This window comes from Sciurus carolinensis, chromosome 14, assembly GCF_902686445.1.
Source record: "Sciurus carolinensis chromosome 14, mSciCar1.2, whole genome shotgun sequence".
In the NCBI taxonomy this organism is placed as follows: Eukaryota; Metazoa; Chordata; class Mammalia; order Rodentia; family Sciuridae; genus Sciurus; species Sciurus carolinensis.
In genome coordinates, this window is record NC_062226.1 from 24492610 (window position 1) to 24519052 (window position 26443).

The 26443-nt window shown below is 43.9% G+C and overlaps 1 pseudogene; it reads right to left on the bottom strand.

Moving 5' to 3' along the window:
* Positions 1-24134: 24134 nt before the first annotated feature.
* LOC124964060 (zinc finger CW-type PWWP domain protein 1-like) lies at positions 24135-25870 on the bottom strand (annotated as a pseudogene).
* Between the last annotated feature and the right edge of the window lie 573 nt (positions 25871-26443).

The following is a 26443-nucleotide window of genomic DNA, read 5'->3' on the forward strand; positions in this document are numbered from 1 at the left end:
ACTCTAGTTAATAATAATGTGTCAGTACTGGTTCATTAATTATAACGAAGCTACCAAGTGAATGCAAAGATTAGTAAGAAGAGAAACAGCGTGCGTGAGTACGCATGCGTGTGCAGTGGGGTGGTATGTGGGAACAGCATACCATGCTCCATTTTTCTGCAAATCTGTTGGAACTATTCAAAGGAAAATTTTGTAAAATGAGGTTTAGAAAAAGACCATTTACAGACTGTAATGAAAATATTTGCAAACCCTGTTTCACGTGAAGTACTAGTATTTTGAAATTTGAAAAACCCCTCAAAGCCAAATGGTTTCTTCTAAAACATATAAATAATCCAATTAAAACTGCACCTAATGAGTGACAACACCAAAAAGGATGCAGAGTTGGCAGATGAGCACTGAAAAACATGTTCGTCCTCAGTAACCAAGGGGAAGAGGCGGTCTAACCACAGTGAGATGTCACTGTGTAGGTGACAACTCCAGAACTGAGGGGACAAGGAGAAATTGGAATACCTGCATTGCTGCTGGGAGGGTGAGAGGTCAGCTGCTGTGGAAGGCAGCCTGGCAGTCTCTTGGGAACTGAACATGCAGCAACCCCAGAAGTGGCCCTAGAGTGTTTGTCCCTGAGAAATGCAAGCTTGTCTTCACACAAAAAACCCCACCCAGATGTCCAGAACCACTTTGCTCATTATAGCCAGAAATGGGACGGAAGTCCTGGTTTTGGGAGGGCAAATGGTGAAGCTGTAGTGTGTCCACACCAGGGAATACTACCCAGCCATAAAAAATAACCAAGTAGGACAGCTCCTTCGGGATTTGTTTAGCAGGTTTTCCAATTCCAGGTGGTGGGAGAAGGAACTACAGGTGGCTGCAACCTGGCATTATGCTGAGAGGAAAATGTCCATGCCCAAAGATCCCCTAGATGTGATTTCACTTAGCATTTTCAAAAAGCAAAATTCTGGAACAGGTTAGTGGTTACTAAAGGTTAGGGAAGGGTGCAGAGGGGGAAGTGAGTGTGCCCCCTTTATAGTGGTGATCATGTTGTGTATCTTGACTGTATGAAAGTGAAAATCATGGCTGTGATATTATACTACAGTTTTGCAAATTGTTACCATGGAGGGGGGACTGGGTAAAAGAACCTCTCTATGTTAATTCATCCAACTGCATGTAAATCTGCTATTATCTCACAACAATAAATTTGATTTTAAAAACTTAGAGGGCTGGGCACAGTGGTGCATGCCTATAATTCCAGTGGCTAGAGAGGCTGAGGCAGGAGGATCACAAGTTCAAAGCCAGCCTCAGCAATTTAGCAAGGCCCTAAGCAACTCGGCAAGACACTCTCTCTAAATAAAATATTTTTAAGAAAGGACTGGGGATGTGGCTCAGTGGTTGAGCACCCCTAGGTTCAGTCCCTGGTACCAAAAAAACAAAACAAAACAAAAAAACAAAAAACAACAAAACCTTAAGAGGTAGAGAAGAAAATATATCCTAATGCATTAGCCACACCTTAGCCAGTTAAATAAACATCTTGGAGGTCAGACTAGGTATTAGTATTTAAAGCTTTCCAGATGATTCCAAATGTAGCCAAGTTTGAAAACCAACACCTTAGCTAACTGTGACGCATGGGAAGTCAGCATGCAAAGCTTTGGGGTCATACAGATAACCTGTCAAAAGCTGAGTGGTATGGAGCAAACCACCCAACCCCAGCTTTCTGTAAATTGGTGACCACCTGTTCCCACTTACCAGCTTGGATCAAGAAGACAACATAGGGGCCGGGGTTAAGTATGGAAAGGGCTGATTCTGGCATCAAATTTTCACAAAAGGAAAAGAATGCCAATGTAAAAGACAAGACCGTCACCTTTTTATGTGGTTCTATTAAAAAACTAAATTAAACGATTGCAACATTTGTAAAATTGAAGTCCAGAAGGGATCATCATTTCAAAATATATCAGAGAACCAAGGGATTTATATGTTGAAAATGTAATGTATGCATTAGGGATATCTGGATCACTAGTATGCTTTTTGGATTGTTAAGATAATTACTTGGTTGAGCAGCTGTGTGTGTATAAAGAGAGTAATTCAAGGTCTTCAGCCTCCGAAGTGGATGTGGAACAGGGACCAGCTTCAATACTGGCTACCCAGCAATGTGTCTTTACAGTCTTGCAATAATTGGGAGCTTTGCATGGACTAGCGACCATCTTTCCACCTCTGAAGGACATGTTTTCTACGCACTTTAATCTTTCTTTGGGTTCTGGCTCAAGGAATTGGAGACAACTCACCAAATGCATCTTCAGGGTTTGGAGAAGAAATCACTAAAGACAGTAGGATATCTTTGTGGTTCCTTCTCTTTCCTTTTTCCTTTCTTCTTTCCTTCCCTCTTTCCTCTCTCCCTCCCTCCCTTCCCCTCCTCCTTCCCTTTCTTCCTCCCTCCCTTTCTTCCTTTCTCAAGAAGGAACCATTCTCCTGGCCCCAGATCTTGAGAAATGGCTACATTTAGTCCCAACTCAAAGATGTCTATGCCTTGAAGAAGTTTGACTGGTATTTCACCATTCTTGGTCTTACATCTTTATACTGGGGAGCTGGCACATACAGAAAACCATTTGGCGATCTTCAGCAGGCTTCCTGGCATGGGCGTGGGTCCCCGAGGGTTGGGGTTTCTGTGGGGGCCCCTTTCAGGGCACCATCTAGGTAGTCTGTTCCTGTCTCCAGGGCCTGCCTGTCCCCTTCTTCTTGCCCCTTCCTATCAGGGGACCCTGGCTCTTCTCACCTCACTTCCTGCTCCCCACCTTGTCTGAACTTTCACTTCACCCTTGTTCATTTGCTGTTCCTTCATGAACAGTTAGTAGATGTCAATATTTAAAATTACAGAAAAATTGAATTGGGTACAGGTTGTATATTTCCCTATCATTAAATTAGAATTGCTAATGATAGTAACAGTCAGCCTTGACAATGATGCAGCATTTTTTCTGTTAGAAAGCACAGGAACACCTCCCTGTGGCAGTTCATCCTTACAGGTAGCCCAGAAGCAAGACTGGTTGGGGGGGCAGGGTTAGTGTTTAACAATATTCTTTTTCCAGGTAAGAAAACTGAGGCTCAGAGATGTGTTGAATTTAGTTATTGTGCACATGGCACCGTGCTTGGCACACTGGGAGGACTGGGGACATGTTGGTCCCCTCCCCCACCAAGGACAAAGGCTAGCCAGGCAGGCAGAGGGAACCTCGGAGCACCTGACTTCTGTTCAATGCAGCGAGCTGGGCGAGCACCCACCTGCGCTGGCTCCTGGATGTGGGTGGGTGGGACATGAAAAAGCCTAAACCCTGCTGTCAACATGCTTCTGGTTCTGTGAGGGTGGGGTTTTCAGCGAATAAAACCCCATGTTTAGCAAATGAAGGATGCTGAGTTAAATAGGAATTTCAATAAACTATTGTTCAGTATAAGTATGGCTAGAATTCACATACGAGTTCTAGAGAGCGGGGTTGGGGGGGGCACATGGTGCCAGGGGCCTGTAAGGCTTCAGGATGGAGGTGAGGAGAACCAAGGGCGTGAATGAAATTGACAAAAAAATAATTCCAGTGGCTGGGGAGGCTGAGGCAGGTGGATCGCAAGTCAAAGCCAGTCTTGGCAAAAGCGAGGCACTAAGCAACTCAGTGAGACCCCGTCTCTACATAAAATACAAAAAGGGGCTGGGGATGTGGCTCAGTGGTCGAGTGCCCCTGAGTTCAATCCCAGGTTAAAAAAAATATATATGACCAAAGGAGGAGGGGTGAGGAAGCTGCTAAGGCCATGTTGTCAACGGTCTACTTGCAACTCAGGTGTTCTTAATAGTTAATTAAATTGACACTCAGTAAGGCAATTGCATAAATACCAGGGAGACCGTGGAACTTCTCAAAGCTACAGACTTGCGCAAATGGGCTGCTCCTGAAAGCAGGCCTGGAGGCTCTGAGGCGCCAGGAGACTGAGGTAGGAGAAAAGCTCCCTTTGGCCAGGTACCTTTTATTTGCTTTTGTTTTTACCCCAAGTATGTATGATGGGTTCAAATAAAATTTTATAGAAAATTTAGAAACAGGAAAATTTGGTAAATTAGTGTAAGAGCCTAGAAAAAGCAACCCCCACCTGCCATTACTCTGTAGTCACTCTGGAATGAGTTTGGTGGACATCTGTGGCTTTGGACACTTTCACTCCTGAAAACAAGACTCAAGGCTGCCAGGCGTCTTCACTCAAACGGTGGACGTGTTCACAGACTGAGCTCCACAGGAGACACTGCTTGGGCTGCACACGTTTTGCCTGCTGTCTCCACCTCTTCGTGCACTTGGATCAAGGGAACTATAATCAGCAGTTTGACACCTGTCTTGAGAATGACCCAAAATGCCAGCTCAGGATTCTGGTCCCCAGGAAGTGCATGGCGGGAGGGAGCTTTGGAGACCTTTGATTTTTCCCACATCTGGTAATGGACATGGAAGAAGCAGAATGAGAAGGGAGGAACTGTCTTTCCCCTAAAGTCACTGCTGAAAGGTTCCAAACAAGAAACAGGAGAGGAGGTCATGGAAATGAACTGCTTCTATTCGAGAAACTTCTGACACTAAATGTGTGAATTTTTTCCTCACACCAACCGATTCTCCTATTCCCTGGCCACCGGTTCAATATAATCCAGTTCAATTGAGATACTAACTACCTGGAGTTAGCACAGATACCATAGATTAAGGGCTCTGTCCCACCAGACTTCCTCTCTCTCTGAGGCCATTTGCAAGTCTGAGATTTCTGCTTGTGCTTCTGTGACCGTCTATAAACCAGCAGTTCCATGATCCCCGCCTCAGATCTGATAATTCATTATAATGACTCACAAATCAGGAATGTGCTTTTCTTACTCCTTATTGCCAGTTTATTATGAAGGATACAACTCAAACAGCCAGAGGGGAAGATGCGTAGGACAAGTATGGAGCAGGGTGTGGAGCTTCCACGCCCTCCCTGTGCCCACATGTGTCCACCAGCTCAAGCTCTCTGAACCCCGTTGTTAGGGCTTGGCTATGAGGTGTCCCCCAAAAGATTGTGTTAGCGCAGGAATGTTTGGAGGTGAAAAGACTGGATTGTGAGAGCAGTAACTCAATCGATCTATCCCAGTTTGAATGGACTGACTGGGTGGTGACTGGAGGAGGGTCACTGGGAGTGAGCCTCTGCTTTCAGGCCACCATGAGGTAAACAGCGCTCTTCTGCCATGCCCTTCCATTATGTTGCTCTGCCTCCCCTTGAACCCAAAGCAATGGAATCCACCCACCATGGACTAAATTCCTAAACTGTGAGACAAACTTTCCCTCCTCTAAGTTGTTTTTATTAGGTATTTTGGTCACAGCAATGAAAAGTTCACATAGTCCTCATACAGGGATTTTAATTGACACTCATTACTTAGGCAAGACTGATCAAATCATTGGCCACTGGCGATTCAATCTCCAGCCCCTCTCCTCTCCCTGGGGGTCTGGGGTGATGGGAAAGATGGAATTTCAAACCTCCAATCATGCCTTGGTCTTTCTGCCAACCAGGCTCCACTCTGAAGCTATCCAGGGACCCCAACTGGTCATCTAGTGTATGGAAGATACTCTTGTCACTCCAGAGATTTCAAGGGTTTCAGGAGCTGCATTGTCAGGAACCTGGGACGAAGACTAGGACTGGGGGACAACCTGCCAAGGTCACACAGCTGGTAAGTAGAGGAGCTGAGAGCATCCAGATATCCTGTTCTCTCACTCTCCACACCATCGGAGCCTCTAGTTCTGTTCTGCACAGTGTGTTCTTTCATCCTTTAAAAATCACTCCCAGAGGAACAGACTTGCTGCAGGTTCCAGTTGTTTGGCGGAAGCATGTATTTACAGGAAAAATATGATTGTGCTCCCTTTTCAAAGAGCAGGTGCCCATCTCCTCTAGTGATCCTCCAGTAAGCCATGCCAGCATCTCTCCCAATCCTGGGAGGAAAGGCCTCACACATTAAATCTGCCTTTCCAGAAGACAGCCAAATTTGAGTTGAGTCCTTACCTTAGCTCCCAGGAGTTTTTCTTTGGCCCCCACTTTTTCCTCCAATGTTAAAGAGCCTAAATGGCCAATTGTGTTTCACCATGAAGTCTAATGGTAAAAAAGATCCAAATTAATGTCAAAGGTCAGAGCTAGACCCAGGACAAGATGATGGGTCAAGCAGGAAGGAGGCCATGGCTGAGACTGACAGTTGGTTAGCAAAACCGTCCCCTTCTTCATAGTAATGATTTTCTGCCAGACAGATGGCTGCCCAGCTGGCTGCATTTACTGGCCCTCCCTTGCAGCTCTGAGTGGCAGGTGACTAAAGTCGATGACGAAGGTTGAGGTCAATGTGGTGTGCATGAAGTGCTATGTGCAACTGCTGCATCGTCTTCAAACAAAAGAAGCTCCTGGTCTTGGAGCAGCTCTCTTTCCTCTTCTCTTGAGCTGAAACGTGAATGTGTCTGTGTCTGACCCTGATCATGCAGACGAGGGTAACACCTTGGTGTGGCAATAGGATGGGAGGAACCTGGGTTCCTCAATGGTTGTGTGGAGAAAGAAACTCAGGACCATTAGTGACAGAAAAACAAGCCTTCGTCTTTGGTAGACCACTTTGTTTTGGAGGTCTTTGGGGATGAGAAACTCATCCTTTACTCTGACTTATCACAGGAGAACACAACAGGAAGTGGATGGTATTTTTAACACAACACTAAAAACCCTAGGGCAGTGCAGGTAGAAGTTCCTTACTTTTGGCAAATTATGGGACTGGGTGCTAAGTTTCTCTGTAGAACTATTCCCTCTTTTCCTTTACTGAAAATTTCCTGAGTAAGCAACTTACCTTTCTCATATAACCATGAAAATCCTATAAACAGGGTTTTCTTCCATCTTCAGGTTCAGAAAACAGATTTATAGTGGGGAGGCCATGCACCCCACATCACTGAACTAATAAACCATGGGCCCATGATTTGACCTTGGGTCTCTGCAACTCCAGGGTCCAGGCTCTTTGATTTATAGCATGTTACCCCTCCCAACAGATGAGGACACATTTCTGAGCAGGTGCTGACTATACCATGGTGCCTTTAACGTTTTCATAAATAAAATGGGCATGGCTGATTCATACAGATAGAGGTTGGCAGAAACTGTAATTTCAGAATGTACCCAATTTATAAATGACCAGTGGTTTGACAGTTTATATTCTCGTTCTTTGGAACTCAGAGCACGTTTTTCCACAGAATCAATGTGATTCATGGTGACACATGTCCAGGCTAGTTCCCAGACACCTATCTCGACTCATAGTCTCAGACCTGGGTACAGGGAGCAAGAAAAGAGTTGTGGAGAGATTATGATTCTCCAATGTCCAGATGCCTCCTGCTCATGCCACCCTGTGCTCTGGCCTGCCTTGCTTTCAGTTTTCTACATACCAGGTCTCAGATGGCCACCTCCTCGACATTTCAACCAAATCCTCCAACTCCTCAGTATAGCTCATTATGTGTAGGAATAAGCAACCTGATTGAACTGATTTACAATGACTGGATTCTTATCTAAGAAAATTCACAACACTCACCACGGTGGACTTTGATAGAGTTGCACTCTATACAGTGTGTTTTATTACAAAGCCTTTGTGATCCACAAACATGCTTGGATTAGTCCAGGAAATTGGGTTATTTTATTGACCACATTACTTCTTGCGGACAGACTAAGTTTAATATGGAAAGACATAAACAGTATCTTGAAGGACCATAAGGTGGACAAACAAGTTCAAAAGGCTCTTGGTGCTTGGCTACCCAGTCCAATTGCTAGGAGATAGGACTGTATTTGCAGAGTTTGGAACTCAGGGGAATGATCTGGAAATACAAGGGCTGTGTTGTAAGTCTTCTCTGTACCACATCAATGAGAATTTGGTTCAGGAAACAATCTGTTCTGGATATTTTAAGCAGGAAGAAATTTTAACACATGAAATCTTAACTTACCAAAATGTGTGCTGGGGGAGCTGGCTGTGCTCTGGGTCTCCAGGTATGACTGTAGAATACTACAGAAATGGCCCATCAGGAAAGCTACCCCCTCTGAGGCCACATGAAAGTATTAGTTCAAGAACCCTTCAATGTAGTTCTGGCCACGGATAAGGAAGTGAGAACTGGGAAGTGGCTGCTCTTGCTGGCAGGTCTAATGCCAATGTCACAGCTGTACACCTGGGAAGCTGTAGAAGATACCCCTCTGCCCCCATTGCAGCCTCATTTGGCCTCATCAAACTCATATGTATGTTGAGTAGGTAAGCCTGCAAAGGAGTATGGGAAGTATAGCTTGCTTGAGCTTTTTAAGTTCTGCCTTAAAGAAAGGCACTCGAGGTCCACACTGTCCAATAGAACTTTCTGGGCTGAGGGAAATAACTGTCTAGTACAGTAGCCTCTAGACAAATGTGACTACTGAGCACTTGAAATGTGGCTAGTCCAACTGAGGAACTAAATTTTAAGTAATTATTTCAAGTTGAATAATTACATGTAGCTACTGGTTACTGATTTGTGTAGCTCCAGCAGAGGGTGGAACACAGGGTGAGTAGCCCAATTCATAACTTCCCTCACATGGATTTTGATCCTTGTGAGTCATTGTGAAGGAAAACCTCATGTCCTCCACTTCCTCGCCTGCAAAGTGAGGATGACTACCTCAAGGGAAATGTTATGATAAAGTGGTTGGAGATAGTCCATGGCTCGTAGTGAACTCGGGACCATGACTAGTAGGGGCTGGGATGGTTATCCCAGGGGATGAAGATCAATACGCTTGAAACCAGGGTCTGGCACAGTTCTCCTGACATTCAAGTACTTTATCTAGGGTCCATTTCCAAGGAGAAAGCCACTGATATGTACATGACTGAACATGGCTCCTCTCCAGTCTAGTCCTCTCTTCTGAATTCCATATCCACAGATTTCTCTACTGGATTGCTTCACCTGCACGCCCCACAGTCTCCTTAAATGCAACTTATCTGTCCATCCATTCAACCATCCAAACATCCCAAACACATATCATATGGCTAGCATGACAGGTTCTGAGCTAGGAATCAGGTATAGTACTGAATGGTACGACTAATACTTCTCTCTCGGAGCTTACGGCTTAATGGAAAAACAGGGAAGTAATAGGCCACGGAAGTACAGGTTGCAGTGGAGCACCGACCTCCACCTGGGGGCCCAGGTGGTGACAGAGAAGGTTCCTGCGGGAGCAGAAGGATTTAGCCAAATTAGAGGGGAATAACAAAAGCTGAAGCCTAGTTTTGCTGCCAGTTCTGGCAAAGCCTCATCACACAGTGGGGAAGGGTCAGGTGCTTTGGATCAAGGGCTGTTTCGGTGAGGAAACAGTTCAGTGCTGAGTCAGCAGTCAGGGGTTCTGATGTCTTTGCTGGCCTGGGAGGGCTCCGTCTCTCACTCTCATCACCACCCTTACAGGGTCTTTTCTAGTGGCTGTGTTGTTCACTAGTGCTTTTCTGTGGAAGTGAACTCTTTTGGCTGAATGTGAAGTGGGGTTGTATCCTTTGGACTGATGTAAGGTGAGAAGCTGGAGTTGAGGACAGAGGAAATCCCGAAAATGTATATCCCTGGGAATTGGAAGAAATTCCTGGGAGAATCCAGACTATCAAAGGGTAGGGTCCGAGCTGAGGTGACCAAGAGGGTAAAGGATAACCCAGCTAATATCTTGGTTGTAGGTAGAATAAAGGGGAAATTGTACTACTGTGAAATCAGAAAATAGTAAGATCCAGAGAAGAATGGAAGGATCTAGAAGGCCTAGGAGAAGTGGCAGGATCTGCCAGGTTGGATGCTGTGAGGGGGGACTGTGGGTTCACCTTCCTCTTCAGGGATTCTCTTACCCTGAGGAATACTGTCACTGTGCTATAGCTCTAGGATGTGGTTCTAGAACTCGGGCATTTGTGAGGCATTTGCTTGCTTCAGATCAGCTCTGCTCAGATGCATCTCAGCAAGTCTTGGGGCACTAGTTTCAGCTACATTGAAACTGTAGTGTGTGTTTGGGGGTCCTTTTGTTGTTCCTCCACTATTTACAGAGAAAACAACATATAACTAACACTTGGAAAAGATAGATATGGCAATGTGGAAGGAAGGACCAAGTGCCAGACCTCAGCAGAGGCTGACTTCTTCCTTCATGACACCATGAACCTCTGTGGACTTTCCAGAGGCTCGTTACCTCTCTGTGGAGTACCCGACGGAGGCCCATATTTCTTCACTGGATTCTTACTGGTTCGTGTCCTTTTATTGGGTCATGTTTACTCAAATCTTCCCAGATTCTTCCCACTTTTCTAAAATCAGTCATTCAGGACCCAAGGCCCACTGGGGATGGAAACTGTCAGGAAAGATTAGCATAGCCTCAAAGGAAATGGGGGCAGGGCAGGAATGGGAGCTGGGATTTATATTTGAAGCTCACAGACCCTCTGTCTGGGTGTGGTAGAGGGCTCCAGGATAAATCCCTGGTCACAGGATTCACTAGCCATGGACTGAATTATTAAGAAGTACAGCAGAGCTCCTCACCTCTTATTCATCAACCATGGCCCTGTCATAGATGTCTCTAGTCCAAGCCTTTCCCTTGCTTTCGGGCTGACAGGAAGAACAATGCTCAGAGCCTTTGAAAGCCTCAAATCAGATACTGGGGCCCAAGCTCTGTCATCAGGGGCAGAGGCCCAGGTAGTGGGGTATACTTGCTCTGGTAGTTCTGGGAATCTGTGCCTACATCAGAGGAGGGTAGGAACTTAAGAAATCAGTTGAACATGACATACAGAAAACCCTTCTTGAAATTTACAAACAAGAAATAAAGGAAAATATTTTTATCCACTGTAAAGTGAATAATGGGGATGAACCACAAAGCTCTATTCATTCATTGTAGTAAATCAGATTATTCACAAATAGTGAACGTCTACAGCTTGCTTAGAAAGAGGAGAGTAAGAATTCTGCTCTGGTCACTCACTAGAGTCTCTTGAGATCAGTGCAGAGTCACAAAGAGAAATCAAGGTATAGCATCAGGAGGTAAGGTTTTATCTAGCCACTGCTGTGTTGCCTAAGGGTGAACCTTGATCTCACTTTTCCATGAGGGTGCAGGTATGCAATCTCTGAGGTCATCAGTTCCTAGAGCAAGTTCCCATTAGAAACAGCTCTCAGAGGGGCAGCCTACAGGAAGCCTGTTCCACCCACCCATCCAGATGAAAAATGATGGGATGGGCCATGAGTTTTGCCCTCTAGCAGGTGGTGTGAGATAAATTGGAATCACTATTGTTTTTTGAGGGCAGAACTTCCAGGTCCTGATTTTGGACAAACTATTTAACTTCCCAGCATTCAGGCTGCTCCTGAGATGAAACCTGGCTTCCATACCTCACAGGGTTGTTGTGAGAATCACCCAAGATAATGTCTGCAAAAGGCCTTGCTATTCTTGTTGCGGACCATTTTATCTTGTACGGTGATTGTGTTGTTTTTGGTTTCTGGTCTCCAATTCAGCCTGCTGAAATACTGCTTTGCTCCTCTCTTCACCACATGTCACCTATGCTCTTTGTTTCTCAGATTGGAGAGATTAACTACAAGAATCTGAGGTTGCAAGGGCCAAGCCTTCCTGATGCACAGGACATTGATATCTTTCCCCGTTCCCCATATCCCTATTCAGTTTCAGGGCAGCCTGGGGTTGGCCCTGGAAGGGAACCGTAGGGGATGGATGTGGAAGAAAGCCTTAGGAGGATTAGCACTGCTCTGCCAAAGCCCCCATCCCCACTCTCATAATTCCTGCTTGCTCCTCTTGTCCTCTGCAGACACTTGGACAAGCTCCCTGTTTTGGGCAGTTTGTGGCAACAGTCTTGTCAGTAGCCCTGCTGTGAGCTGGGAAACATGGTGGCCATGGAAGCTGACATTCTGTTGTTTAAGAGCGCAGGCAAGATGCTGCAGCCTTGGAATTCCATGGTTGCCAACATCCCTCTGAGTGGGTGATCTCCATCTGCCCTCAGGCTTTTACCAGGTCTGGCTCCCCTCGTGGAACCTTTTACTTCTGATTTCTACATTCCCACCAGATTCCACAGAGGCCCAAGTTCCAGACCATCTACTGATGCTGGGACACCATGAACCTCTGTGGACTCTCCAGAGGCTCGTTACCTCTCTGTGGAGTACCCAACAGAGGCTCATCTTTCTTCATTGGATTCTTATTGGTTCTTGTCCTCTTATTGGGTCCTGTTTTCTCAAAGCATCTCATCATCACGCTCACCCCCATCACTGGCTTTCCTTTTGTGAAAAGTTGGTTGGAAAAGCCCAATTTCACAAAAGTTTGAGTATAGTTCTGCTTAAAACTGAAATCTTCCTTTCTGTATGATGTGATGGGGTTGTTAGAATTTTGATTGCTTGACCTGTTACAGCATTTGTCATCTCAAAATCACTTCTTGGCTGAGTCCTATCACATAGGAAATTAGTTGGTTAATTCCAAGAAATTGGTAGCTAAGGAAGCTGGGCAGCACCCAGAGGAAATTAAGTACAAGCTCAACAGACAGTGTTACAGCATGCTTTAACCAAATCCTGAGCAAATTGTAGCCTTGTGTTGGATTCAAACCTGGAGTGTCTAAGGCTGCAAAAAACCATATGAAGGATAAAGACCTTAGAGGTATCACAGTTAAAAGAGAAGTGTCAACAATTTAAAGCTTCACTTGGCAAAGAAAGAAAGAACACAGGAAAGAGCAAAAGCACATGCAGGTGAAAGCAAGCCAGTTGGTGGCTCTCTCCATCTTGTCTGATGGCTCTTGGGGGAAACTGTACCCTTTATGAAGTCACCACCTTGGTTCTGATGACCTTGGTGGAAGGTGCCTCTTCTGAGATCATTTGCTGTGGAATGATTGCTCTGCTTCCTCTGTGACAGACTCCCAGGCACGTGCTCAGCTCGTGTCTTGATCTTGAGGGGCAGGGGCTTCCTGCTGTGTTAGTTGTTAACAGTACCTGGTAAAGTCCTTCTCAGGGAGGTACAACAGCCATCCTACTCTGATGTCTGATCCAGTAGCTTAAAAAATTAAAAAAAAAAAAAAATGTGTGAGAATTACTCAATACCAGAAGGACAGGGAATAAACAGAATATTTCAATGATTCAAAAGAAAACAGTTATCTGTACACAAAATAACTTGGCCATTTTATGGAAAGTAAACACTTTTTTTTGTGTGTGTATCATCTGAAGAACAATGTGCAAAAAAGTCTTTTTCCATGATTAAATCCAGTAGCACAGAACATACCACTAAATGTCTTTTTCCCCATTTATGTAATTTTTAAAAATTAATATTAATATACTTTTATATCAAGAGAAAAAATAAACACACAAATACACATATAATAATAATATAGTTTTAAGATATAATTTATCTTAGGTTATTAAAACAAATCTATATATTACACTGAATTGCCATTTTAATAAAGTAATAATTCCTTAATAAACAGACCAGTCATTATCTTGCCTACACATTCATACTTTTCTGTAATTCTTCTAGTAAGCATAGTCTTAATCATTTTTATTAATTACTACAGTTAGTCAAGGCAACCCACTTTTTCTCAAGACACAGGGAAAACTAAAAGTCAAGAAACCAAGATCTGCCTAGCTAAATTTTATGAGTACACATTTTAGAGCATCTTTTACATTTTCAGGAGATAAAACCAATACATCACCCAATGGCACTGAGTTTTGTAAGCCTATGGGCCTTATCTAATGTATATAATGAAGATAAATACCTCCTTTATATAATTTATATAATGAGGATTAAAAACAAAATGATATTATAGTGCATATATATATATAATGCACATATACACACACTATATACTATATGGCATATATACTATATGCCATATAGTGTGTATGTTTGTGTGTGTCCGCATATTTAGGTTGGAAACTGTTCTTTATTCAAATACATATCAAGTAACTCAACATTTTATAAGGTTTTAAAATTTTAACTATTTGGAAATTACAATTTTGGATAATGTGCGATAATGTAAAAATTTTGCAAAACAATTTAAAAGACAGCTGTCCTATGATTTAACTTAAACACAATTTTTTATTTTGCAATCTTAAAATTTTTGTTCTAACAAGGATTGTTTTCTTTAGAAAGTTTAGATTTAAGAAGGTTTAAACTGTCTGCATATAGACTATTGTCTTAGCATTAATTTTATATAATAAAACCAAGGCAATTGAGTCAGGGTTGTTTAATGAACATGTTTACTAACTCAATGTAATTTATCCAAAATTGATCAGAAATATTACAAGGTATTTGTAAAAATATATTTTATAAACTTTGTATTTTTATTAAAACTTAAACTCACATTTAAAAGCTCTTCTATTAAAATTAAGATATTTTCTTTCATAATTACAGTAATGAAGGCTATTATTTAAATAAAATTGTCCATACTTTTTAATGTAAAAGGAATCGTTTAATTTTTGGTGGGGGTACTAGGGATTGAACTCAGGGACACTCGACCACTGAGCCAAATCCCCAGCCCTGTTTTGTATTTTATTTAGAGACAGGGTCTCACTGAGTTGCTTAGCGCCTCACTTTTGCTGAGGTTGACTTTGAACTCGTGATCCTCCTGCCTTAGCCTCCCCAGCTGCTGGTCTTTGGCATTTTTGAACCACCTAAGTATGCACAACAATCTGTCAACAACTAATCTTTAAAATTTTCCAAGTGAGGAGAAAGGAGAAGATACAGAAATAACAAAGTCAGAGCAGTGACTTTTGACAAATATGAAATTATCCTGGTAAAAGATTATCTTCCTTTTATAGGGAAAAGGCAGAAAGTTCCAGTACAGGAAACTCTTTTCATACATACACAGATACTAAAGTGAAAGCCTCTGTAGCTGTTGTCAGCAATGGCCCCCACCTTGACAAGTCCTGTTGAGTAATCCCCTAGGATGGCAAGGGAGGGGGGACCTCGGTGGAATCCCAGTCATCTCTCTTTTAGGCAGATCAGATACACCATCTCCTCTAAGGCCGTCTTTTCCCTAATTGTACAAGAACTTCCAAATGAACATTCTTCTTCTTGTCCAAGTTCCTCAAGTGGCTGATGTAACTGTAATCTGTCCTTAGTGAAGTTATGCCAGGAGGCAGCACAAAGTTGCTGAGCAATTGAGCCCAAGAGATTGCTTGCCTGTTGACCAAAGGTAAATATGGCTTACGTTTCAAGCCTGCAACACCAAGGTCAAGCTGCTTCTACTTGCTGACCTGAGAAATCAGCAGCCACCTGACATGGAACGACATTACAGTGAGACCTGTCTCAAAGATTTCTCACACCAGAGACTGGAGAAAGTTCTCATGGATAAACAGAAGGCTGGAGAGGGTGCTGAAAGCCACATTTCACCAGGAGATGCAACGTCTGGTCAGAAACCAAAAATTCCCAGAGACACAGTGAACCTGATTCTGAAGGGTCAAGGATATAACCAACCAGGGTCTAAATTCAGAGTAAAACCACACAAAGACAAACTTTGGATATCTTGAGAATTGAGGAGGCTCAGAGATTCACAATGCTACCAAGGCAAGGCAAGGAGGCCAGTCCACTGTCTTGAGAATCTTGACCAAATCTCAAGGGAATCTTCAGTGCCCTGATCCCACAGCTTTAATTCAACAGGAGTAAACTTTTAGTCTAACAAAGTCAGTCTTGCTGGCCCACTGCTGTGAGGGAGGTCTATACAGCAGAGAAACCATGTGGGTGTGTCACCAAGAAAGGGAAATGTTATGACTTGATTTTGGGATAGGGTGGCACTTTGGTAAAATTTAGATGAAATGGTATCTTTTTTAAAAATATTGTTTTAGTCACCAATGGACTTTTACTTTTTTTGTTTATATGTGTGCTGAGAATTGAACCCAGTGCCTCACACATGCTAGGCAAGTGCTCTACCACGAAGCCACAACGCCAGCCCTAAAATGGTATCTCAATAGGTTGAAGCAAAGCAGAGCTGTGTGTCAGGGGATGAAGGCAGGTCTGATGGTCGGGAGGACAGATTAAGATGTGGATTGTTATGTCCAAAAACTCCTTATCTGAATCTGCTGCTAGAAATCAAGCTTGCTTCTCTTTGTCCAAGTGAATTAGATCTTGCAGCCAAGGGTAGGATGTTTTGATTTTAAAAACTAGGTTCCTGATGAATCACAATTTTAAAATCAGGATTTCTCAGTACTAATGTAGTAGTCTGCCACAAAGTGTCAGTAGGGATCCTGTTCCTTGGGGGAAACATTTCTTTGTTAACTTTGCTGTGGGCTTCACCTGCCTTTCCTTTCCAGACTGATGAATAGTACAGTGGGTCCTTTTCTTGGGACAAACCAATGTTCACTCTCTCAACATCCGACCCCATCTCCTGCTTTGTCAGCTAGCTAGACAGAAGCTGTGGTGGCATGGGACCTTTTATGGAAGTAATTAACCTCTTTCTTTCCTGTCATCCTCTTCTTGAGGTGAGCTGTATAATTTTAGGGCCCCAGTGCAACTTGGGATTGTTCCTGAAAGAGTTATACATAAGGAACTGAATGGAAAGAAAGTCTTGGGGCAAGGGATAAAAAGAATTTCAAGAAGTCTAAGTGTGGGTACATGGGAATGGACAGCCTGCTGCAGTTGCCCCTATGATTACCAGGCTCTTGGTTCCTGCGAAAGCCTGCAGTCACTTGGGCAGGCTCCCTGATCATGCAGCTTTGGGAACTGAGTGAAGATTTGTGCTGGCAGGAGTGTGAAAGCAGGACCATGGCAATTGGCCTTCTGCTTTGGGATGTCTGGGAAGATGCAGCTTCCTGAGTTCACGTTGGCTCCCCAGCTGTGCCTGCCATCTTTAACCCTGGCACCCACACCTGCTCCGTCTGAGACCTTTCTACCTCTGGTCTGCTGTCAGTCTCTCTGCCCAGGACTCTCCATAGTGGCTCCTCCCCTTGCTCCTCCCTTCCTTGTCTCTGACTCTGCTCTGCTTTCTTCTCACTATACTCTGCTCTTCACAAGGAATCCCACTCCTCCTTACACCATTCACCCCTATTACTGGCCTTCTGCTGCCACTGGGGCCCACATTCTCCCTCATCTCTTATCCCCTTCCAGGCTGGCCTCATCCTCTCTATAGTGAACCTGTTGGCTCAAGTCTCCCCTGATCTTTCACTCCTCCTATTATCCCACTAAGCTGCTTGCTCATGTTCCAACCAAAGGTCCTCTGTGCCTCTACCCCACCCTCTACAGCCCCTTGGTTAGTCTCAACCTTGGGCATTTGATTGCTTTTTGCTTCTAGAGTCCCTCCAATTTAAGGACCACCTTTTCCCTCACCATCAGCCCTCTCAATCCTCTCTCTCGGAACACAGATACTAGACACTCCTTCCAAATAGACCCCCATCACATGATCCTCTCCTTGCTGAGAACTCAGCCTTTCAGCTCTCTGATATCTCATTCAGTCCATGGATCTACTGGTTCATCTGTCTATCACCCCACCTTTGCCAGGCTCCACCTTAACACAGTCTAGTCTCCCTTTGGCTTGATTTTGATCCAATGAACGCTGTCCTAGAGAACTCAAGTTCAGATCACACCTGCTTCGTGTGGCTTTCTCTCTTCCAACAATCTCAGGCAGCCATTGCTCTAAAGCCTTGCCCCTTGCACCCTGCTCCCCGATGGCAGTCGACTGCCAGAACCCCTTTCTCCCTACCTTCTTGTACTGAGCTCTCCTGCTGGAGCGTTTTCCTCTCTGTCCTTTCAGTTCTGTCTTTGGGGAGACCCCGAGACCAACCAGACATGCAGAAATACGTAGATGCTCCTTTCTCAGCTCCACCATCTGGAAGGCACAGAGTGTGGGTTTCCAGGTTTGGGAGGAGTAAGTCAATAAGGTCATTTCTAAAGCAAAACAGGACATTCTCCCAACTCAATTCTGTGACTCCCTTAGCATTAGGTGGCGTCGGGCCCCACCCACCCACCAACCCTTCTGGTGATATGAAGTTCATCTCTCATAGTAGTTGCATAGTCCTTAGGAGCTTCCAAATCCTGAACCCTGGGGAACCCTATAGCAGAAATGCAGCTAAGTCTTCTGAGGTTCCCCCACATCTGCCCAGTGGGTTCCTGCTGGCTACCCTCCTATTCCATGATAAACGTTCCCAACTGTTATGGTGGGGATGTGAGGTGTCTCCCAAAAGCTCATGTGTGAAACAATGGAAGAAGGTTTAGAGGAGAAATAATTGGGTTATGAAAGCCTTAACCCAATCAGTGAATTAATCCCCTGATGGGGATTAACTGAGGGGTAACTGAAGGCAGAAGAGTGTGGCTAGAGGAGGTGGGCATTGGGGGTGTGCCTTTAGGGTATATATTTTGTATCTGGCAAGTGAAGTCTCTTGCTGCTTCCCTCCACCACACTCTTCCGCCATGATGTTCTGCCTCACCTCAGCCCTGAGGAATGCAGCTGGCCTTGTATGGACTACGACCTCTGAAACTGTGAGCCCTTCAAATAAACTTTTCCTCCCCTAAAATTGTTCTGGTTAGATCTTTTAGTCACAGCAACAAAAAAACTGAATAAAACAACCTTTTTTTTTTTTTTTTTTTTTTTTTTGTGGTGCTGGGGATTGAACTCAGGGCCTTGTGCTTGACAGGGAAGCACTCCACAAACTGAACTATATCCCCAGCCCCAAAACAACCATCTTTGATGGATGTCCCTCTCTTCCCACCACACACTCTCCCTTTCTCTTATTTCCACCTCTAAGGTCCCCACCCCTAATCCAGGGACAGCTCAGAAACACCCTGGTGTTAACTCAGACCCAAACCTTGCCTCATCTTAAGGGCCTAGCCCCACTTCTTGGGGGCAAGTTTCTGAGTGAGGGCGCTCATCAGAGGAGGACAGGGTCTTTTTAAGTTTTCACTTCAGGAATACAATGAGGGAGATGAACTTGAGAATAACTAAGAATTCTTTCAAGGGTGGAACAGTCTAAGGAAATAGTCAAGGACAAGGAATCACCAGCTCTGGAGTAGCTCGAGTTGGCAGAAGCCCTATGTCCCTAAACTTCAGGCCCTCAGAAAAAGCCAGAACAAGAATGTAGCCCAAAATAAGAGGCCCTGGGGAGATCCAAAGCACAGGTGTATCAAGGAGGAGGGCAAGATTAGGGGTCAAAGCCAGAGTCTGCCCCGCCAGACCAGGGACTTAGCTGACCATCTAGTGAACGAGACCCCTAGTTTTTGGCCTGGACAGAACATACTTTTACAAAAGTAAACTGGGAACTGTTTCAGTGGCTTTGTTTCAGGACACAAGGTCAAGGGCAAGAAAGACACCTGCAAAAAACTAATCGACTGTGTATCGTCCCCATTCAGGTGAAATCAGAGTCTTTGGGAAAAGTATGCGAGTCACTGCTCCCAGCCCTGGGAATCCACAGGGGAACGAAGCTGCCGCCGTGGCGCTTCCATCAGGGTCCGCTAGGCAGCTGCCTCTCCTGCCTCCAGCGGTGCCAAGCCTTCACTTTCCCAGCCCTCCACGGATCTGCGGCCCTGCGCACCTCCGAAACACAGGTCTTCAGATGGGGCATCGAACCTTCAGAACTGGCGGCAGCCCGCCTCCCTTCCTCCTCTGCCGCGTCCAAGAGCCATTCTGAGAGGCCTTCCTCGACCTCCCAGGAGGGGCTGCGGCCCGCTCTCCCCGACTCAACTCCTGCTGAACCGCGTCGCGGTTCCCCTTCCCTGAGGACAGGGACCCTCTCTATCTCGCTACTGGCCTGTGCCTCGAGCCTCGTTAACGGTCAATAACCGCCGGGGGAACTGGGAAGGAGCAGCGGGGCTGAATCTCTAGCTGGAGGCCCCGCCCAGTGGGCTCTGGGGGCGGGGCTGCAGTCAGGGGGCGGGGCTGCATCCGGGGCCTTATCAGGGCCACCTGTCAGTGCCCTGATGTTTCCATGTCCTTTTCCCCTGGACTTTATGCTTAAATAATGTGTAATAATACTATATATATGCACACGTATTGTACATATTTTTTAAAGCTAGGAACACATGTAACATTTTATCATAACCATTTTCTATATTAATTTAGATTCTTCCTAAACTTAATTTTAAAAGGCTGTCAGGTTAGCCATTCTACTTTTCTCTGATATTTAGGTTGTTTCCAAATTTTTGATATTAATAAGATGTGGCTTAACACTCTTGTGCATGCTTGTGCTTTCTTATGAACTGTATTATTCTAAAATCATAAAGCTTTTTCTGAACATCTATCCCAGGGTTCTACTCTTCGCCCCTTCTCTTGTATTCTCTTTGTAGATGAGAGATCTACCCATGTGGAATGTTATTTCAGTGCTGACTTCTCCCCATTACTTCAAGTATCTGTGTCCAAACGCTTGCTTAACATGCCTGACTTTGATTTCCCATAGGTACCTCAAGTCTAAAATCTTTAAATTTAGCTTACCTTCCTTGCCACTAACAACTTTTTCCTTTCATGTTCCCTGTATCCATTAGCCCTTCACGCCCAAGCCAGAAACAACAGACTTCCTATGCTCCCCCTCCTTCATCCTTCCCATTATTGGTCAGTCACCAAGTTCTGTGATTCTGTCTCCTAATATTTCAGATTTTTATTCTCTTCTCAGATCTTACTACCACCCTGGTAGTTAAGACCCTCATGAAATACTCAACTATAGAGTCTCCTAATTTCTACTCCTCCAGTCTTGCCTTCTTGAATTCTTTCCCCTCACAACTGACAGAACAATCCACCTAAAACAAATATACATGATTACAGCTTAATATCCTTCACTGATTCTCAGTTCTCTACCCAAGGAAAAGTTCTGCTTTTTCCTGTTCCAGTGATAGAGAAGCCTCTGTTTTGTTCCGTGCTTCCATATCTTTGTTTGTTATAATTTCTTATTTGAGTTGTTCAGGTAGATAAAAATGAATTCTCATGGTGTATTAAAACAAATGTTATCATTTGTGGTGGTGGAGTTTGAACCAGGGCCTTGCACATGCTGGGCAAGCACTCCTCCACTGAGCTACACCCCAGCCCTGTCATAGTGTATTATACTCTCCAAGCAGACTGTAAGCAACTTTGGGTCAAAGACTATGTTTTTTTGAAGAATTCATCCATATCATTGTTGAATTTATTGGCATAGTTGTTCATAATATTTTATTATTCTTAACCTGAGTAGATCTGGTGATTCATTCTTGATATTAATAATTTGTATATTCTCTTCCTTGACCAGTTTGACTAGAGGTTCATGAATTGTCTTTCTTTTCCCCTAAGGAAACAGCTCTTGGTTTCATTGATTTTTCTCTTTATTTTTCTGGTTTTTCTTTTGTAGATTTCTGCTCACATTTTTATCATGTCCTTCCTGTTTGCTTGGGGTACATATTACCTCTCTCTTTCTATTTCCTTAAGGTGAATAATTATTGGTTCTTTGACTGGAGACCATTCTTTTCTTCTGCTGTGGACTGAGTATGGTTTGTCCCCACTACAGTTCGTGTTGAGATTGAATTGCCAATGTCACGGTGTTGAGAAGTGGTGGGATCTTTAAGAGGTGGTTGGGGCATGGGGCTCTGCCCTCCTGAATAGGGTTAATGTAGTTCCTTTGAGATTGGGTAGACGTTGTGAGTGGTTTGTTGTAGAGCAGGTCAGGTGGTTTGTCTCCCCTGACTTCTCACATGTTCCACTTGCCCTTCCATTTTGTGTAAAGTGGCATGAGGCCTCCACCAGAAGCTGAGCAGATGCCAACACCATGCCCTTGAATTTCCAGGATCATGAGCTACATAAACACTTTATCTTCCTCCCTCATTCCCTCTTACTCTTTTCTTTTGATTGAATCCAGGGTCTTGCACATGGTAGGCAAGTGTTCTACACACTGAGCTATGCTCCCAGCAGCACCCTCAACTTTTTCTGTTTTTGAGATGAGGTCTCACTATGTTGCCTAGGCTGCTCTGAAACTTCTGAGTTCAAGTGATCCTATTGCCTTAGCCTCCTGTGTAGCTGGGATTATAGCATGTGCCACCATGCCAGGTTTAACAGACCTATGTTCTTTACAAAGTACCCGGTCTCAGTTATTCAGCTATAGCAACAGAAAAAAAGAACTAAGATGTCTTCTCATAAAACTTAATTTTTTGAAGTGAACCTAACCTCAAAATTTTACTATCTTTATAATTTAACAGAAGATAAAGCCCAGGTCTGCCTCATTTGGTCCTTTCTCTTTTCATCTCCTTCCAGTTCAGAATGTTTGCATCTCTTAATATCCAGCATTCTCTTAGATCTGCAGTTGGGCTCAAGCATTCAAGCCTTATCATGATCTTCTTTGTACTTTTAGCCTTTTTTTTTTTTTTTTTTTTTTCCTGGAAGAAGGGCTTAGTTCTGTTCACCAGTGTTGCTTTTCTTCCTGTCCTCACACTGCTTTCCCTGGGCCTACAGGGAGTCCTTGTTCTTCTTGTACTGTGTCATTTTGTGGAATTGGTCCTTGCCACACATATTATTTGAAGTATGGTGGGTTTTAGGAATATTCACCATGTTCTCTGGAATGCTATCACCATAAAGTCTTTATGCTATGAATTTCCCTGTAAAAACTGATTTGGCTGCATCCAATGAGTTTTGAAATGTTGTATTTTCATTTTTATTTAATTCCAAATTATTTCATAATTTCTCATTTGACTTTCAGTTATGTAAAGGCATATTTTAAATTTCCAAATATTGAGCTATTTTCCAGATAGTTTTCTTTTTTTCCCTCTTTAAATTTTAATTTTTCCAGATACTTTACTGTTCTTGATTTCTAACTTAATTTCATTATTGTGAGGAGAATTTGCTTTTGTACAATTTCAGTCTTACAAATTTTATTGAGATTTGTTATACGATTGATTCAGCATTTGGTTTGTCTTGGTGGCTAATGCTGCATTTGGTAGCATTCTCTGTAAGTATCTATTAGGTCAAGTTGGTTTATAGTGTTGTTCAGGTTTTCCATGTCCTTTCTGATTTTTCTGACTGAGAGAAGATTGTTGAAGTGTTCAACTGTAATTGTTAGTTGTCTATTTTTCCTTTGAGTTCTATTAATGTTCATTTCATATGTTTTAAAGCTCTGTGTGTGTGCACATGCACACACACACACACACACCCCACACATTTAGGGTTCTTTTGTCATATTGATGAATTGTCCTCTTTATTTAAGATTCTCTTTATTGCTGGTAATATTCCGGTCCTGAAGTCTACTTCACCTGGTATTCATTATAGGTACTCCAGTCTCCTTTTAATTAGTATTCACATGCACATCTCTTTCTTTTTACTCTTAACCTATTTATGTCTTTATATTTAAACCATTATGCCTGCCATCCTGTGTATAGGACACATATAGAAACTTAAATCAAGCAATTTTATAGGTCATTCCCCTCCTGCCCTCCAGTTTTAACTTGGGGTCCCAGGGAAGTTTCTAGATAGTCCTTCACTCAGTTCTGCCTCTTGACTTTTTGACTGATAGCAAGACTAAATCAGACTTCCAAGTTCCTACTATGCACGGTCTTATCCCATAAAGGGAAGATTTTCTAAAGACCCAAGGGAATTCTGGATCACTTTGGTCCACACTGACCAGTTCTAATTGGAACTTGTTACAGATTTTTTTATTTTCTTATTTTTTTATGGTTAGGAGACTGACTTCTAATGATCACATCCCCCTACATTTTGGAATTTGGTCTGTGTAAAGGTCACAAAAGTCTTGCAGGGTAACCCTTATTCTTATCTGCAGGGAGGAGCCTTTCTGGGTTGCATGTCTCTTGCAGACAACAGTTTGTTGAGGAATGTGATGTATCCTGTTGACTTAAAACAGGCAGGGTTGCAGGTAAATTGCTCTTTAAAATGTGGGGACCAGCACAGTGGGCCCAGTTGATAGAATTATCCTCTTTTCTTTTCTTTTCTTTTTTTTTTTTTTTCACATCAGTAACCTGCTTTATTAACACATAAACTGCACAACTGAATTGAACCTTGTAGCCAGTTAACAACCCCAACAATTATCGTCGGCTCAGGGACCCCCTCACTGCTACAGAGATCAGTAGGGTAAGAGCACAGGACTTCTCCTCGAAGAAGGCCACGGGGAACCCCTCTGCATCCTCTCCTGGCTGCGGCTCCCCTTGCTCCTTGGACTTCCATGAGTTGCTCCAGGTCACTGGAGGCTTTGTCTTCAGTGGGGATACTTTCGGCTTCTTTAGTTGGAGGCTCCTGGGGTCTAGGCCCTTCTTTCCCCTCCGGGGACAGGCCCCCTGAGGAGCTGGTTGGGCTGGGCCCTTTGGCATCATTCTAACTTCTTTTTCCTGAGACAAGGTGGTTGCTAAGGCCTTGGTTTGGGGAACTTGAAATTTTTTCTTAGGGCCTGGCTGGTCCAGATCTGAAGTCCTTTGCCCTTCTTTCCTTCCCATTATGGGTTCAGGAGGTACCATGGAGTCACTGCCCAGAGGTCTCTTCACTATCTTCTTTTTCACGGTCCCTTCTTGTCCATCTGTCATGCGTCTTGCCTTGGGTTTTTTTGAATGTGTTTTGGTTGGCTTGGGACCAGGCAAAGTTGGGTCTCTTTTCTCTTCTTTCTCCTCCTCTATCTCTAATTCCTCCTCTTCTTTTTCCAAGCAGGACTCTGGGCTGTTAGCCCCAGAAAGCATTAAGTCTTTTCCATCCCCACTGCTGTCAGATTCACTGTAATGGCTCCAGAAACCAAACTAGTTGACCCTCTCCCCAGAGCTGGTCTGTTCTTCCTTCTGAGCCACCATGATGGCTGCCACCAGTTCTGGCTGTAGCCCTTATTCCTGCACTTTTTCACTCCTGCTCGCTCCAGGGACAGCTTCTGGAAATTCTTTTAGCATGTTGACTGGGATCCAAGCACGAGAAACTGTTTCTCCAAAAAATGACACATGGTACTTAGAAGGCAGAGAATCAAGATGAGAAGTGAAGAGAAAATATTCCCCCAGGTCAGGATCAGATTCTACCATGCCTGGCCACAAGGAGTACCATATTGCTTGGCCCAGATGATGGTTCCTGGGACATAGGAGGCATAGGCCACATCACTCTCATGCCCTGTTCAAATCTCCTCAGGAATATCACAGCGATTATAATCCAAGTCTGTATTCTGCTCACAAGACCAATTATCTGGGAGAATTGAGGGTTCAATGTTCCCAGGCAGCTACCTCCATTTCTCAGTTTGGAGAGGAACACTGGACCCAAACTAAACATTGACCAAAACCACTTTCTTCTCCTTTTTGCTGACCTCTGATCTGAGAATCGCCCTGAATCATTTTCTCTGATTGGTCTTTCTCTCTGCACTCATGTCCCCCTTGAGCTTTCTCCATTTTTTTCATCTTGTGTTTCCTTCTTTCTTTAGCTTAAGGAAAGTCTATTAGATTTCTTCTCAGAGGGTGCAGGAACTGGCTGGCCTGATTTAGATATCCTTAGCTCTGGGGAAAGTTCATCTGCTACAGAGGTTGAAATCTCTGGAGTATGAGGTACCATTTTCCTCTCTCCATCAGCATTCTCATGATCAGTAGCAGAAGCAGTGCCTGGTTCTCTGTCTGACTCAGTATGTACTACGGTCTGGACACAGGAAGTCGCACAAGCCATACCCAAGCATTCCTGAAGGGACTTCCGAAGCACAATATGGACAATCTCTTCAAATTCTGCATTGGTAAGACTTGATTTTCCCTTTTCCTCCTCCTCTGCTGGCTTGCTGTCTTGAGCCTTTCCTTTATTCTCCTGACCAGCCCCTGGACCATCCTCTGCTCTTGTCTTCTCCTCCTCCTCTAACCTGGATTTTGGTAGGCTTGGCTTGGCTCCTGCCACTGGGGAACTGATCCCCAGGGTCTCATCTCTGTGTGAGTTGGGGCCATGCAGTATCATGCTATCCAATTTTTGTGTAGGTGGGGCAAAGATTTTCTTCGGTCCCTTTCCACATTCTTCTTTCTTCTGTAATGTTGTCATCACTCAGCTGAGAAACTATACTTTCTTTTGCCTCTTGGGGGCGAGGAGGACCTGAAGGCGACGGACACAGCGTGCTGCTGCGGTGATTCTGCAAGCCGCTTCAACCTCGACCTACTTTTTTTCCAGCTACGAGGAGAAGGCCTAGAATAATCCTCTTAAACCTCGTGTTCCCACTCCTCATGTCTGTCTGTTACCCATAATTAATACTTCTAGATCTCCTTTATTCTTTTGAACTACATAGTATTTCATTGAATTTATAAAAAGCTGATGGACATTTCTTTCTTATTATTCATTATGGTAAAATTGTATTCTTTTGAGTAAGACATCCTTCTGTGTGCCTTATTATAGACCTTTGCAGGTGCTTCTCTAGAGTATCTACATAGACGTGGAATTATATTTCTTATAACTCCTTCAGGAAGGAATAAAGGGGAAAGGAGAGAAAGAAATTAAACCTAGAAGGTTCTGTCATGGTTTGGATCAGGGATGCACCCCAAAGGCTCATGTGGTAAAGGCTTGGTCCCCAGTGCAGAAATGTTCAGAGGTGGGGATTTTGGGAAGTGATCAGATCACGAA